Source organism: Chiloscyllium plagiosum, unplaced genomic scaffold (assembly GCF_037043375.1).
Source record: "Chiloscyllium plagiosum isolate Xiang-an unplaced genomic scaffold, Cpla_swu_hap1 HiC_scaffold_27, whole genome shotgun sequence".
NCBI lineage: Eukaryota > Metazoa > Chordata > Chondrichthyes > Orectolobiformes > Hemiscylliidae > Chiloscyllium > Chiloscyllium plagiosum.
In genome coordinates, this window is record NW_028270165.1 from 4,122,201 (window position 1) to 4,126,664 (window position 4,464).

At 46.5% G+C, this 4,464-nt stretch overlaps 1 non-coding gene across 1 annotated transcript; it reads right to left on the reverse strand.

Annotated features, from left to right (window-relative positions):
- Positions 1 to 3,037: 3,037 nt before the first annotated feature.
- trnaw-cca (transfer RNA tryptophan (anticodon CCA)) lies at positions 3,038 to 3,109 on the reverse strand. Its single transcript has one exon. It is a non-coding gene; the product is annotated as a tRNA-Trp (tRNA).
- Positions 3,110 to 4,464: the final 1,355 nt, after the last annotated feature.

A 4,464-nucleotide genomic window follows, 5' to 3' on the forward strand; every position in this document is an offset into this window, starting at 1 on the left:
CGAGTTTGGGCTCCCTGGATTACCAATGGGACAGAAAGCAGCGAAGTGAAATGATTGGAGATAGCGTTGAATAGGTTGACGTGAGTGGTGCGGTGTTTGAGGGCTGTCAGCGATGAGGGTCGATTGGAAATTTGGGACAGCTCTCTTCGGAGAACAGAAGTTTGAAATCTGGCCCGATTGAAGCTTGCGAAGTCGAGACAGAGAAAGTAATGTAGTCAAAATGCTCCCACGCCTGAAAGATTCGGCAGAGTTTTAAAGTCATGAGGAAAAGAACCAAAAGTGACATTAGGAAGAACGTGGTTGGGGTCAGTAAATCCCTAACTGACACTGACAAAGAGGCAGATTCATTAGACGCGAACGGAAATTCGGTGGTCATGTTTAAAGTAACAATGTGCAGAATTACATGGGGAAAGCAAGAGAATGATACGAATAGAGACCCACGTTTACTTACTGTGTCGACCCAAGCAGAGCGAAGCTGGGCCGCACGGCGTCTATTCAGAGTGAAATCACAGTTCGGCCAACAGAATGTTGGAAGTTAGAAAAAGTTTATATTTACACAGCCTCCATACGTCTGCGCAACACCATATAAGGCGACAGCAGTGGAGATCTTTGACATCAGTCTCGAACGTGCATGCCACGCGCCAAGCGAAAGGCTGAGGGGGGCTGTGTAAAACGATGCTGTGCTTGGGAGCCGAGTCGTGCAGCGGGAGCGTGCTAGGCCCATAACTCCGAGGTCGATGGATCAAAGCCATCCTCTGCTATTGTTCAGTGTCTCCTGGAGCGACTTTCATTTGTGATGGTATCCTGTTCAGCATCTTGCCTTTCAAACGACTTCCTGAATGTCTCTCCTGGCGCTCCCTTCTTTTCCTTGCCATGTCATTTGCTTCCCAAAACTTAGAGTATCTGAGCTGGATATGTCACATCGAAACACAAGTCAAACACAGTTGCGCTGGCACCCTTGTGGAGCTCTGAGTTGTCTTGTCGTGTTCTCTGTCGGTGTGTCCTGATCTCGTGTGAAACCTCTTCTCTCAGATGGCAATGAACCGGTGAAGTTGAAACACATGACTTGCTGTTTTTGTCCATTTCCTGCAGTAAAGAAACCAACAGCCGTGTAAAATAAGACTTTCTGCAGGATTGCTGTGTCAAGACAAATTCTGAACACCAAGCAGGCTGCACAAAAATGCACTCATATCAATTTACCTGAGGGAAGAGTCTCTGGTGTCCATTTCTCTCTGTCCCGGCAGCACAGCATCTTTCTATCTCTCCATTAACAAGACCTTTGGAACAAGTTCAAAGTTGCCCATTTCCTACGCATAACTGTAACTGACTTATCCTGCATCACGTAATAGTGTGAGACAGCAGAAGAGTGAATGGGCTCTGCCTTCCACCAGCACAGCTTGCAAGTAGAAACGAAATGGTTCAATTATCCACGAGTGGAGAGAGCCCGGTCCCTGGGGACGGGACAAACAGCAGCGTCCTAGGAGCAGGGAGACAGATTGAGAAGCAGATGTTCTTGAAACTCTTCCTTACTTGCAATTCTGTGAGCAATGCACAATGTATTTCGTACTGAGCAAGTCTCAGCTGCTTCCGGAGGTGGCTGCACCCATGGCTGGTGGCTCGTTAGTCTGGGATATGATTCTAGCTTTGGGTCTTCGAGCATATGCAGCCGTGTGAGAATTCCCGGGTTCCAATCCCAGGCGAACCATCATTCCTTAAATTGACCTGAGCAAAAATACCTGATGAATTTTCTCAAAAAGCCGCTTCGTTAAATAAGATCGGACTGCCTGAATTAGGGACGGCGCAGAGCTGCCATTGCAGTGAACACGGCGAAGAGAAACACTTGTTCAAAGTGAAAACAAGTATTGCAGATTTTTCGCCCGCGCAATCCGAGTCTGAATGAATCCTCCACCTGTATTACGCTCAATTCTGAGGGTGACACTTCAGGAAGCGGGGAAGTGAAGTGATTACAGACAGCTCTGAACAAGTTAACGTGAATGGTACCGTCCTGAGGAATGTCAGCAATGAAGGGAGATTGGAAAGTTTGGGGCAGCTCTCTTTGGAGAACAGAGGGCTGAAAGCTGGTCTGATTGAAGTTTTCCACGTCATGAGGGTTTTAGACAGAGGAAATAATGCAGTGAAAATGCTCCCAGGCCTGAAAGGATCGAGAATGATTTGGCAGAGATTTAAAGTCATCAGGAAAATAAGTAAAAGTGACATTAGGAAGACCGTTTTCGCACAGGGAGTGGGGTCAGAAAGTCGCAGTCTGACAGTGACAAAGAGGCAGATTCAATGGACACAAAAGGGAATTCGGTGGGCATGTTCAATGTGACAATATGCAGATTTACAGGTAGAAGGCGACAAAATGAGACACTTATTTACATATTGTGTTGAGCCTGGTGAAGGTGAAACACATCTGTTGCGGTGTGTCTCATGTGCAGGAGGCCCTGCAGTAATTCCCCACGCTGTTTCACACAGCAGCATCCTCTCGGTGAATTACACTTGGCAAAAAAATCGATTGAACCAAATCAGTGTCCGCCTCTGGATTTTACTGACACCGTTTATAAAATTCAGGCTCACCGTTAATGTGGAGAGAGGCCGTCAGACTAGAGTTTCTGCTTCTCCTGTTGAATAAAGATAATTTTAACTGTGTCCAGTGAAAGAAAGGATTTGCAGTTGGTGGGAAACATTTCTATCTGAACTCGCTAACACTCTCCTGATAGATTGAAACATAAAGCTGGGAGTCTCTGGATTATGTTGTAAAACTATCGGTATTACGTTATTCACACCGCGCTGTCACCAACTGAACGAAGCGGCTGCCCAGAGGGAGACGGCTGTGTTTAAATCCCGTGATGAACTGGGGGAGCTGAGCATTTACCCAGACAATGGACACACCACCTCCCTGACACAGTGTTCACAAATCAAACTGACAGCAAAGCTTCACGTGTGATCGAAAATTTCCGCAAAGAAGATTTGGCTCAACAGATATCCCGAGTGAAGTGCTCCTTTCTTGATTTGAAAAGTAAGAAGTTGACGACAGTGAGCCTGACGTGATTCGAACACGCAACCTTCTGATCTGGAGTCAGACGCGCTACCGTTGCGCCACAAACTCACAGATCGCCCGTCCCTTCGATTCATGCTTAAGGGAAGTGATCGCACTGCAATGATTTTACGTTATGAGTAACAACGGAGATCAACAGTTCATGGGTGTTCTGTCTCTGCCCCCTCTCCTTCTGTCTCTCGAAGTAAGTTCCAACTCTATCACAATAAAAAGGTGAAAGAACTGTAGATGCTGCATATCTGAAACAAAAAACAGAAGTTGCCGGTGACCCTTCCACAGAACTGATGGTGATTGGGAAAACGTTGGTTTATATGCAGGAGATATTGTGGGAGGAAGGCGGATGCAGTAAATGATAGATCAGGACAGAGCCCAAAGCGAGGGAAGAACTGTTGGACAGGAAAGGGAGTTGACAACGATCTGCGTGGGAGGGTGAATGGAGACTGTTCGTGGCTAAGAATAGGTAGTGTGTAATGACAGACTATGTGATAACAAGGCTTGGTGTGTGTGGAAGGGACGAGGATACTATGCATTTCAGGCCCGAGAATTATTGAATTCGATATTGGGACCGGGATGTATGCTCCCCAAGTGTAATATTCGGTGCTCTTCGTTCTGCTGGTGCTGAGCTTCGCTGGAACACTACAGCAAACCTGAGACAGAGATGTTGGCCAGGAACAGGGTGGGGTGTGGAATTGGCAGGCAACTGGAAGCTCAGGGTCTTTTTTGCAGGTGGAACGTAGATGTTCTGTGCAGCAGTGACCCAGTTTATGCTTCGTTTTCCCCAATGTAGATGAGACCACATTATGAGCAGCAACTGCAGTCGACTGGGTTGTGGGAAGTGCAGGTCAAGTGCTGCTTCACCTGGAAGGTAAGTTTGGATCCTTGGATAGAGAGGAGGGAGCAGGTAAATGGGCTGGTGTCACACATTCGGCAGTTGCAGGGGAAAGTGCCGTTGGACTATTGGGGTGGGAATGGGGTTAGGCTTGGTGGGAATGAAGGAAGAGTGGACCCAAGGGAAAACTCCTGCCCATTTTCCTATCTGCCAAATAGATGAATTTGTTAAGTGTGTACAAGGACATTTTCTAATTCACAATGTGGATGTACATACTGGCGAGGGTGCAAAACCTAAGGGTAAACGGTAATTCTATTAACTTTAGAACAGTGATTGAAAATAATATATCAGATCTAAAAGTTGTAGTTCTAAATTGGAGGAAGACTCAGGTATTAGGCAAGATCTTTCAAAAGCTGATTGGGGGCAGATGTTCGCAGGTTAAAGGACGGCTGGAAAATGGGAAACCTTCAAATATGAGATAACAAGAGTTCAGACACAGTATATTCCTGATTCGGAGATGCCGGTGTTGGACTGGGGAGTACAAAGTTAAAAAATCACACGACACCAGGTTATAGTC